This window comes from Triticum dicoccoides, chromosome 6A, assembly GCF_002162155.2.
Source record: "Triticum dicoccoides isolate Atlit2015 ecotype Zavitan chromosome 6A, WEW_v2.0, whole genome shotgun sequence".
Taxonomy (NCBI): domain Eukaryota; kingdom Viridiplantae; phylum Streptophyta; class Magnoliopsida; order Poales; family Poaceae; genus Triticum; species Triticum dicoccoides.
This window is the reverse complement of record NC_041390.1, coordinates 2,054,983-2,067,469: the sequence shown is the minus strand read 5'-3', so window position 1 is coordinate 2,067,469 and position 12,487 is coordinate 2,054,983. Positions and strand designations below refer to the sequence as shown.

The window sequence follows — 12,487 nt, the reverse complement described above, 5'->3', positions numbered from 1 at the left end:
TGATATACCGCAAACCAATCGCATCAGCGTCCGTGATTAGGCGCTCAACAACGACGCGATATGGACGTCAGGCAGGAGGCACCCGGCAATATACTCCCAACACCTACAAAGTGGATAACAAACGCACTCGGTGCTGTCAATTGCCATGGCCTGGTGATGTGCGTGTGAGTCCTGCGTGGTTGTGTCCAGCTACTCGAGCTGCCGGCGGCCAGCGACGACTTTTGATCTAAAGTTCGGCACCAGGGAACAGAGAATAGGGCAGTGGATTAGGGATATGATCTCACGTCGCAAGAGTTACGCCGTGATTGCGTGCGTACATCAATGTGGGCCTAGTTTTGTTTACTTGAGCTAATTTTGTTTCGGGAGAAGAAAGTAATCAATTCCTGATTACGTACTTGCGCCTAGGCCGCTACCTCTTTCCTTTGTTTGAGCTTAATTTCGTTTCAGGAAATGATATGGGCCTATGGGCTACCTTGAGGGGGCCCCTAGATTTCGGGGGCCCGGGGCAGCCGCCCCCCTGCGCCCCCATCCGGGCCGGGCCTGTGTCGACGGGACTCAAATGCTCAATTGATAAAGTACTTTTGTCTCAAACATTCTCTATATGGGTGAGCGCAAAAGAAGCGTGCTCTTGTTGCAGCAGCAAATGCCTGGCAAGTAACAGGACACAACTCTCATAACAAAGAAAGCCTGAAGAACATGATAGTTGAGAATCCATGTGAATCAAATCAGAATACATAATTTTTTCAGTCAGCACTAGCATGCTGCTGAATCGTCGTCATCAAGGCAAGCAACACTCACACTACAATGGGTTCTGTAGTTGTAGTGGTAAACACACCACATGCACAACGAACCCTCTTATTTTATTTAGATACAAACATAAGCACAAATCAAATCAAACCGTACCAAACCACACGTCTGATACATAGTCTTCTCCTCACTGGAGAGACACACACCGAAATACACAAAGCAGGTGCACACACGCATCATCAAGCACCAGTTTATTCTTTGGGAAATTATATATACACACCGTCAACTGGGCAAGCCAACACCTGTTCAACCGTTCCAGCAGCAGAAAATCATACCATCACCACATCTGCAAATGTGATGATAAAACTAGTTAACCGAAGACGAAAAGATGGTCGAATGAATAAAATAAGCATGCACATACGAAGAAAGATACAGTAGTACATAGGGGCAATTGGCTCCTTGCTATATTGTATCGTTTTGTGATTCAGATACATGGCACATGCATAGTAAGTGCCGCAGATAAGGATGGCATGGCATATGATACAGTAAGGTAAACAAGAAAAAGATGAGGGCATGTGCATGCATACCTGAACAGTCATGACAATTCAACGATGGACCAAGACTCTGGGCAGGGCTTTCTTGTAATACAACAAGTGATGTGTCTCAAAGAGTGACGGGTGGTGCCCGGCCTCCAGACCGTCCCACTCTAGCTTGTCCCACAAGTCCTCACAGCCCACAATGGGAAGGCCGGCTCCATGGCGAAGGCTGACGGCCGGGAGGCGTCTAAGGCCCCAAGAACCCCTTATCCTGATCGTCTCAAGCTTGGGAGCAAACATCTTGGCCTCACATATTTGCTCCAGGCAGTCGAGTTGGTGCAGGTATATGTGCTTTAGCTTTGGAAAATTCTTCACCGTGTCTTCTTTTCCAGCTTCACAATTCACATCCCATGGGAAGATCTGCCTGAGATTACGGCAGTGGACTATTTGGATGGTCTCTAGGCTGGGTAAGATGAATGATGAGATTGGGAGGACAAACTTGAGCCTTGGGCAGTTGTGCAAGTGTATGCTCCGCAGTTCCCCAAAGACAGGTTCTTCCTCAAATGCCCCAATCATTCCTTTGCTCCAAATGCACCCAGCCATTGGGAGATCGGTCACCCAGATGGTCTCCAAATGAGGAAAGGAATAAGACCACTCGTTGGCGCAAGAGGCGAAAACTACCTGCATCTTAGGGCACTTGTCGATACGGCACCATGTCAAACGAAACCAAGAGTCTCCACCTCCAAAGACCGCTGAATCTGGTTTGGGACTAACAGCAAGGATGGAAGAATTTCCATGGGAGCGCAAGGAATGAGCCAAGAATATCAATTGACCAATAGCTATGACTCCCCAATCGGACTCCACATCATTGAGGTTAATTCCGTCACCAATATCGATGTGGCGGTGCAGGGGTAGAAGCTGTGGGACCTCATAAGTATCAGTAACCCCCTCGAGTATGACATCATGGTAGCAGCATCTGATGGGGCTTCGGACTGTCCAAACTACCTGCCTATTGCAGGTCTCAGTCCCCACGTTATTAAGGCTTGTCGCTTCATCTTTGATCTTTGAAGACCCATCTAGATTCAAGTATAGGCTATCAGTAATCAAAAGCTTGGAGTCAAACTCCCAAGAACCAAGCAGCAAGGACGGGATGAACCTTGCATCTCTAACATAAACTTCGCCATCATATTTTCTGTTTAAAGAGCGGATGAATGACAAATCTTGTGGCCTTATGGCATCCTTTCCATGACTGCTGATACGTAGCACTTTCAACCTTCTTTTGAAATTCCTCCACCGTATGGCACGGAGGTTCTTGCAGTCTCTCATAAAGAGCCGCTCTAGTTTTGGCACCTGCACCACCTCATGGTTGAAGTCAAGATTCCTGATTAAGGTGCCTGATAGGTCTAGCTCCTCAAGGCATGGAAATGATCCACGCAATGTGAATTTCACCAAATGCACACAACCAACCAAACATATCTTGGAGACTTTTGCTTTTTGACTTGAAGTTGCAGTTAAACTGAATGATTCAATTTACGGAGGAAGTCCATTAGGGGCAACATTCTCCAACTGAACACAACCATCTAGAATCAGAGCCTTCAGACCAGTTGCAGTTAAATAGTTCTAGCGCTCATTATATTTTCCTTTACTCATGCAACTTCCAATATCCATTCAGTAGGGCCGGTCCAATTAAATTATGCATCTAGATTGAACGATAATTAGCATTTTTATACTAAACATTTATACTCATTTAAACTTATCAGTACCATACAATCTTTATGAGATTATATTTATTATTTTAATTTGACTATTTAATCAATACCAATGTTGTTAAATATTAAACTTTTTGTTATACAGCTTGAGGAATGTTATGTTTGAACTAAATTTTGACAAATTTATAAATTCTCTGTGTGTGTGTGTGTGTATTTTAATATCATTAATTATCATAATATATGGATATTTAAGCATACGATCTAAATAATATCTTAAATTTAAGTTCTAATATATAATTACATAATTATATTTGTAGAACATTCTATTATCTAATTTGAATTGTTGAAAAAAATATCTTCAATATTAGTTTAATCTTAAGTTTGGAGAAAACATATATAGGGATGATAACAAGTCCATTTTATTTTGGAATTTGACTATTTATTCATTTTGTTTTTTTTTGTTTTTCACAATTTTTTCGTGAAACAAGTCCATCGAAACCTATTAACATTGGATCCAGTTCTGAAGATCTTGACACGAGAAATCTAACAGTGAAAATGGTATTTGGACGCATAATTTAAAAGATAATTTTTTTTGAATAAATGAGTCTACAAAAAAAGAAGAAAGCTCTCAGGTTGCGGCAAGAGACGCACATGTAGTGTGCCACTTGTCAACGTCTGAGAAGGTGTTTAAAAAATTAATCGAGAGTTTACAAAATTTTAAATGTGTATAGAAAAAATATTTAACATTTATTCGAAAAACTTTAATCTTTTTATTTGAAAACTATTAATCAAGCATTTAAAAAATGTTTAAAATGTATACCAAAAATGTTGACCATGTATTTTTTTTTAAATGTCTAGGAAAAATGTTGACAGTGTATTAAAAAAATGTGTAGAAACAAAAATAAGCCAGAGAAAAAAGAAGATGAAAAATAAAACCAAAGAAACAAATGCAAAAAATAATGAAAACAATAAAAACAATGAAAGAAATAAAAACTAAAATAAAAATTGGAGAATGTACAACAAAACCAAAAAAGTAAAAAAAACCCGAATAAAACTGAGGAAAAGGAAAAAAATAGTAAAATAAGGAAAACAAAGAAAACCCATTTTTCAAAAACCAATTAAACCAATACAAAGTATCACTACAAAGACCAAAACTGAACTCAACTACATTTGCACTGATGAGCAGATATACTAACCAAGTCTTTGGCACCACATAAGTTCTTTCAAAGATGCGAGATAAGATTGACGTCAAAGCTGTGACACGTCCATGTCATGTTTAAGGGAGTGATTTTTATAGTTAAATACGAGTGTAGAACAAGGACAATCACCGGTATTTACATTTTCACAAGGTAGCAGCGATTTTACATTCGTTCCTTCGCACAACATATGACATCTTTATACTAGTTCTAGTGCTCATCACAATTTTCTCTACTCACAGAACTTCCAATATTTATTTAGTAGGGCCGGTACAATGAAATTCTGAATCTAAATTGAGCGATAGTTAGCACTTTTATACCAAACATTTATACTTACTTAAACTTACTACTACTATACAATCTTAATGAGATTATATTTACTATTTTATTTAACTATTTAATCAATACCAATGTTATCAAATATTAAACTTTTTGTTATACAGTTGTAATGCATATTGCTAAAAAATGTGTTTCTTGAGAAATGTTATCTTTGACCTAATTTTGACAAATTTATATTCTCTCTCTCTCTCTCTCTCTCTCTCTCTCTGTGTGTGTGTGTGTATTTTAATATCATTAATTATCATAATATACAGATATCTAAGCATATGATCTAAATAATATCATAAATTTGAGTTCTACTCCCTTCGTAAAGAAATATAAGAGCATTTAGATCACTAAAGTAGTGATCTAAACGCTCTTATATTTCTTTACAGAAGGAGTAGTATATAATTAGATAATCATATTTGTAGAACTTTCTAGTGTCTAGTTTGAATTGTTGAAAAAAATATCTTTCAAGTTTACAATCTTAGAAATTTGGAGAAAACAAATATAGGGAGTATAGAGAGAATGATCAATGACATTCATACACTAGCACAGAAAAGCTTAGTACCGGCGTGCCAAAATAGTTGTTAGTGGCGTGTGATGTGCATACCACTAATATAACTCCACCCATAAATGTTACTAGTGGCGTGCCGGCCACACGCCACTAGTAACAAAACAAACTAATGGGCACGCTCGTATAGGCACACACCTCTAGCATATTTTTCATGCCTGAAAAATGGACTCGGCAGCATTTCCCTCTACCATGAATTACACGTGACATTAAATAGTAACAGCCACAAAAAATGAGGCATGCATTAACATTTTGGACAACCCATCTTAAAAACAATCTATTTAAGCAAGCTTGATTTTTGGTCTAAAAAGGATGGCCAAAAGGAAACAATTTAATTTGCTGCAGGGACGCCATCGTCTCTTGGGACAACAAGAAGTTGGGGTCTGCAGTGCAAGAGCTCATCATTGTCGACGAGGCCTCGAAGATCATTTCCGATGACGACGTGGCCGTGCTCGCCTTCCTCGACTACCTCTAGGTTTGCTATCCACCTACTCCAAAGCTCAACAAAGTAACCAACCCAAGCTGCTTCAATTGCAAATCATATTAACCAAAATTGACCCCAAAAAATGTAATGCACCTATTTTTCTCAGTGCTCCCATTATTCTTTTTTTAGGATACTGCCATTATTCTTTTGCTTGGTCAACACTCACTAGTAGTGTTAAAAACGCTCTTATATTATGGGACGGAAGAGTAGTAGATAAAATGGCAACCTGCATGGTTTGTTTCCATGAGCTAAGAACAAACCAAGATGTGCTTGTATGATTACCTGTTAGATGCCTTACTAATAATCACTTTTTTGTAAGAAAATCAACCTGCACTCCAGAAAAACAAATCGATAGAGAACGCCATGCACGCACCCTTTTTGAAAGAAAAAAACTTTGGCCTGAACAAACCCATCGTCCCGACCCGCACTGTACCTCCTCATGATGTGCATCATGGCCCGCCGCCGCGGCCAACCAGGACCCCTATCCGATCGCTTTTGTGATAAAGATGGGGCTCTCCTCCCCCGACCTCGAGCAGCCACCGTCTCCGCTTGCATCGCCCTTGTTCCTTGAGGGAGGGCCATGACCTCCTCTAGGATGGCCACAGTTAGATCCACAGCAAGAGGTGCCCAGGAAAAGAGCAAGAAAGCGCCGCCCCCTGAAAAAATGGTACTCCTACCAAATTACCAGCCTCCACACTAGCTGGCGGAACCCTAGCTCCGGGACGCCTCCTCCAGCGGATCGGCGGCTCCTTCCCCGGTGCCATGCTTTGGAGGCTTGCGCTGAATCTTGCTCCAAAATCTCTGTCCGCGTCCTTCCTCCGACTAAACCTTCAGGATCCGCGCCACACCAGTTCGAGAGCTTCGATGCTTGGTGATGTTGTTGTCCTCTTTGCCGCTGTGCGCATATATGATTCTGACCCAGGGAGCTAGAGTCTCTGACTCTGGCCCTTCTGTCATTGATCTAGGTATGCACACATGACGCTATTGCAGCTAAATATCCGTTAAAGAAGTTTGGTCCTGATGCAATTCATTGGCAAACACAAGTAGGCCTGCAGACTGGCTTCCGATCTCCTTTGATTTTCATTCTTGCATTGACTGCTATTTTAAGCAAGTAATTATTAGATATTAACGGAGCATTAAAATTTTGAAAAAAAATGAGATGCCAACTCATCAATTCTTGCTAGATGAGTCAGTAATGCTTTTTTTAAATGTAAATAAGCACTACTTCACAGATCAGGGATCCCATATATTTTAAAGAGTGAAGCGCATAGTAGGTCCTTCAATTTTTTCAAGGGTGTCACGTAGGTTCTCAAACTATGAATATCATGATCCAGGTCCTCAAAGTACAACAAGTGTACTTTGAGAACTTGGATCATGATCCCATATATCACGTATATTGTGCCATGGTAGGCAAAATATAGATCTTGGGACTACTTTGGTGTTGAATTGATTTTGGACCTGGATGACACACTTATTGTACTTTGAGAACTTGGACGATGATTTTCATAGTTTGACGATCTAGGTAACACCCCTGAAATAGTTCAGGGACATGCAACGTTAACGCACTTCGCTCTATTTTAAATAAATAGTCTATTGCAAGAACTATATTATTCAAGGAGGCATCCAGGCTCACTACGATGTCCATATCGTACCTTTGATGAGCTACACTTTTCAGTATTCTGATGTTCAGGTGTTAATGTGTTATTTAGTGCCAGTTTAGTGCAGCTGCTCCCCCGCAAAAAAAAAATATATATATATATAGTGCAGCTGCTCCCCTGACTTGCCTCCTATTGGTTCCATTTACTCTTATTGAATAGGTCACCTCTACCTGCCGTTGCCTCTTTGCATCATATATCCAGTCGTCCGTTTCCAGGGCAGTGTTGCGGCATCTTCCGCACTAAGCTTGAGCAACCATCCGCCACAGTTTTTGCTTTGTGTCCTTTATATAGAAGGCTCCAGTGATTGGCTCGCCAATCTTAGGTAATCAACACTCTCTCCACTTACCTGTGACCTGTCAGCTGCGTCGTATTGCTTTACCCAAAAAAGACAAACCACCATAGCCCGAGGTTCTGATCTGCCGCTGACCAAGCAGCACCTTCGAGAAGGGATGCAACGACGACGACGCTGCTGCCTGGACGAGCCCTAGGGTTTCCCCTGACACGCGCAGGGGAGTGGGGGATGGCTGCCACCGACACCCTCCAAGAAGGAATGGTGGCACCCGTCGGTGTCATCGCATCGGAGCCGGACGAACCGGCAAGGATTTCTCCCGCACTCCAAACACCACCGTCCTAGGAGCCAACAGGCCAAACCACCGCCCAACACCATGCGTCATCGCGGTTGCGCTGCCACCCATGTTGTCTCACTGCGAGCACCAACACGAGGCCAAGAAGACTAGAGAGAAGTGCCAAGTGACAGGAGCAGCAACACCAAGGCCGAGCGGGAGGGAACCACCTCTACCACCGCCGTGCGAGAGGCCCGCGCCTCCGGCACCGTCGCGATCGCTGTCCGGACACGACAGCGGGGCATACCAGGCCACCCTTGGCCTGGCCAGGCCCGAAACGGGCCCGCTATGCCCGGCGGTCACACTGCAGCAGGCTGCCGTTGGTGATGGAAATATGCCCTAGAGGCAATAATAAATGGTTATTATTGTATTTCCTTAATCATGATAAAGGTTTATTATTCATGCTAGATTGTATTGACCGGAAACTTAAATACATGTGTGGATACATAAACAAATACTGTCTCCCTAGTGAACCTCTACTAGACTAGCTCGTTGATCAAAGATGGTTAAGGTTTCCTAACCATATACTGAGTTGTCATTTGATAACGGGATCACATCATTAGGAGAATGATGTGATGGACAAGACTCATCCGTTAGCTTAGCATATGATCGTTCAGTTTATTTCTACTGCTTTCTTGAATGTCAAATACATGTTCTTTCGACCATGAGATCATGCAACTCCCGGGTACCGGAGGAATACCTTGTGTGCTATCAAATGTCACAACGTAACTGGGTGATCATAAAGATGCTCTACAGGTATCTCCGAAGGTGTTTGTTGAGTTGGCATGGATCAAGACTGGGATTTATCACTCCTAGTATTGGAGAGGTATCTCTGGACCCTCTCGGTAATACACATCATAATAAGCTTGTAAGCAAATGACTAATGAGTTAGTTACGAGATGATGTATTACGGAACGAGTAAAGAGACTTGCCGGTAATGAGATTGAACTAAGTATGGAGATACCGACAATCGAATCTCGGGAAAATAACATACCGCAAGACAGAGGGAATTACATATGTTGTCATAACGGCTCGATCGATAAAGATCTTCCTAGAATGTCTAGGAACCAATATGGGCATCCAGGTTTCGCTATTGGGTATTGAATGTCATGGTTCTAACTCTGACAGTAATGTAGGGGGGTAGGTATGGAGAGGCAAAATCTTAGCTATGGAGTAGTTGTAAGCACACGAGGTTTACGAGTTCAGGCCCTTCTCAGAGGAAGTAATAGCCCTACGTCTCGGAGCCCGGAGGCGGTCGACTGGATTATGTGTGTATGGATTACAGGGGTGCGAACCCTTTACATTGAGGAGGGGGGTGGCTTATATAGAGTTCGCCAGACCCCTCCATCCCTCAGTTATGCAGGGTTTAAAGTACATTAAGGCTGGGCGTTACTGGTAACGCCTCTAATAAAGTGCTATAAAGACCATAAAAGCTACTCAATGACCGTCCGTTAGCGTACGGAGTGACTTTAGGTCTCCTGGCCGTCGAGTGGTTGGATCTTAGTCGAGCGGTTGCTTCGTGGTCGAGTGTCTTCGAGTCCATCGAGTGGAACACCTCCAAGTCGATTGAAAGGTGATTCCTTCTAAGGATGTCCTTGGGTAGGGTAGTTAGGATAGGTCCATGACCCTACCCTAGGTACATGGCTTCATCATTAGCCCCCGAATGGATCGAGGTTTGAGTGGGGAAGGAGTTGAGAACTTCTCCGACTCATTTTTCGTGCCTTGAGCATATCTTGTTTCGGATCAAGGAGCCTAGATGACAACGGCAACTTCTTTTCCAGTCGCCTTGATCCATTTTAGTTTCTTCTCGAGTGATTCTCTTTACTTGAAAAGTTCCGAGTGTCGGTGTGAAGGAGATCTTCCGTCTGACGAGTTGTTTTGCTGCCCGCGGATTTCGCGGGATTCGAATTTCGGGAAGCGCGCGGGACGGGAGAGGCCGCAGTAATCGGATGGGATAGAACGGAGCCTCCTCGATCTCCGCGCCACCTTTTTCGCCACGTATCGCGTGCGCGACTGTTGTGGGATTTGATAGGATCGCCTGGGCCTACAGGTCAGTCACTCGGAAGCAACCCCATATAAGCTGCCGACCCAGGGTTTTTGAACAATGGGCCTTCACTTTTCCCCTTCCTTCGCAAAATCTTCCGCCACCTCTGCCCTCGTCTCGGTGCCGCCGGCCTGTTCGAGCTTTGCCCACGACGATGGTGAAGGAGAAGACGGAGGCCCTGGAGCGCGCGAAGAAGGCGACGGTACAGGCGAAGGCGAGGAAGTTCGGTCGGGGCGGATCTTCTTCGAGGTCCGCTCTGCCCAAGGACTGGATCCAGGGCGATTGGATGCCCTCGGTGATTCGGCAAGATGACATTGACGATCTGGCTGAAGGGGGATTCATTCCCCACGGATCTGCGTGTCTCCCGGGGAACGAGATCGAACCCCAGCCTCGTGAGGGTGAGTGCGTCCTCCTCACCACCCACATCGATAGCGGATTTTCTCTGCCTCCTCATCCTTTCTTCTGGAGTTTCTTGAACTTTTTCGGAGCACAACTCCATCACTTCACTCCAAATTCCATCGTGTACCTTGCTGCCTTTGTATCTTTGTGCGAGAATTTCTTGGGTTGTCGTCCCCATTGGGGCCTCTTCAAGCACATTTTCACTTGTCGTTCTCAGTCGGTTAAGAAGGCCAAGTCGAGTGACGAAAAGACGCAAGTGATTCAGATGTGCGGGGGTCTTGGGATCCAAATGAGGGGCAAAAGTTCTTTTCCAGCTATGACCTTTCCCGAGTCGGTCCGCGGGTGGCAGTCGACCTGGTTCTATTGCAAAGACCAGGCGACTCGAGGACAGTCGACTGGGCTTCCCCTTTTCTCCCTGAACCGAGCAGAAAAACCTTCCTCTCTGATAGTGACGCCAGAAGAAAAGGCGCAAGTCAAAGTGCTGGTCGGTCGAGTGGTTCAGCTCGTCCGCGACGGGGTGACTGGCATGGATTTGTTAGAGGTCTTCCTCCGGAGGCGCATCCAGCCGCTCCAAGCTCGTGACCATCCGATGTGGATGTATTCGGGTCTCGATGACACCACTCGAATCCATCCGGAGGAGGTCAACGACGAGATGTTGGAAGGGTGGTTGTCGTGTATCATAGGGAACAAGGACAACCCGCGAGGAGCCAGAAGAATTCCTCCATTAGACCAGTCATACGAAGTAGACAAGGTCCGACTCTTGGTCGATTCATTGAATAAACCGACTGGTTTTTGAAATTTGCAGTGCTGCTACCTCTGAGATCTCTGCCAAGAACGATGACCAGGAGATGGAAGATAATGTTACCTCCAACCTTGGTATAACTTCTGATGTACCGCCTTTAGTCGACTGACGGTCTTTTCCGGTCGATTGGATTTTTCATTTTTAACTTTGGATTTTTCTTATAGCTCCTCCTCATGTCATTGACCTCCCTGATGATGATGACGAAGTGCCATTGAGGGCGAGAAGGAATAGGAAGGCGTCGGCTGGAAAGACCCCACAAACCACATCAGCGCCTGAGGCCGTAGTTTAGGAGGGTGGAAATACCACTCGGACTTCTGTGTCCTTCGCTGTGCCTCTGACGAGTGTTCGGCCTTCATCATCGACTGCAGATCTGCCTTCACTTTTTGCCACACACCACGTCCCTGAAGATCAAGTGGGTGCCGCTAAGGAAGCTATACGCCAGGCGGGAATTATGATGGAGCAGGTGAAGGTGGTCCGGGAAGCCAGCCAAGCAGCCTATGATGCGAGTTTAGCCCTTCAGAGCAATGTCCAGGTCAGTCGATCATCGCTTGTTCTGTCAGGATATGCTATCTAAAGACTCTCTTTTCCGAAGATCTTTGTATCTGTACACCCAGTGGGTGTGTCGATTGAACTTTTTGGACTAGTGGGGGCACGCTGAGTGCACCCACTGGGTGTAGTCCCCGAGACTACGATGGACTGCTGGCAGTCGACTGTAGTCTTTATATTGTGTTGCTTTATTTGAACTTCTTCACTCGGTCTGGTCAGGCCATGTCGAATGGAATCTTGGAACTAGTGGGGGCACGCTGAGAGCACCACTGGACATGGTCGACTGTGGGCAGTCAACTTTTTTTTGGTCGAACCAGTGGGGGCACGCTGAGTGCACCCACTGGGTGTAGTCCCCGAGATTACTGTCGAATATTTTTGATTCGGCTGTAATCTTAGAACCGTCATAATTTTTCTCTTAGTTGCTCGGAAGCAATCTACCTTTGACATCTGTCGACTGATTATTCGCAGAAATCCTGCGAGCTTGTGGCTCGCTACACTGAATTGGAAAACAAACAGATCCAGCTCAACCTTGACTTGAAGCTTGCCCAGGAAAACTTGCAGAAGGCGAGAGACGAAGCAAAAGGTATGGCTGGTGAGCATTTGACGACTGTCCTTTCATTTTTGTCCATTCTTGATGTTGATCTCACTTGACATTTCACAGATAAAATGGAGGAGGCTCTGAAGAAGAAAGATCGTGACCTTGCCGAAGCGCAGAAGACGGCCTTGGACAAAACGAAGCTTGCGGAAGAAAAACTGGCTTTAGTCGGTAACCTTGAAGAAGAGAACTCCAGACTGAAAGCCGCTCTCGATGCGGCTAACCAAGAGGTCAGCCGTCTGAAGAATTATAAGAT

General features: G+C 44.5%; 1 pseudogene; it reads right to left on the bottom strand.

Moving 5' to 3' along the window:
• Positions 1–1,352: 1,352 nt before the first annotated feature.
• Positions 1,353–7,896, bottom strand: LOC119318878 (annotated as a pseudogene).
• Positions 7,897–12,487: the final 4,591 nt, after the last annotated feature.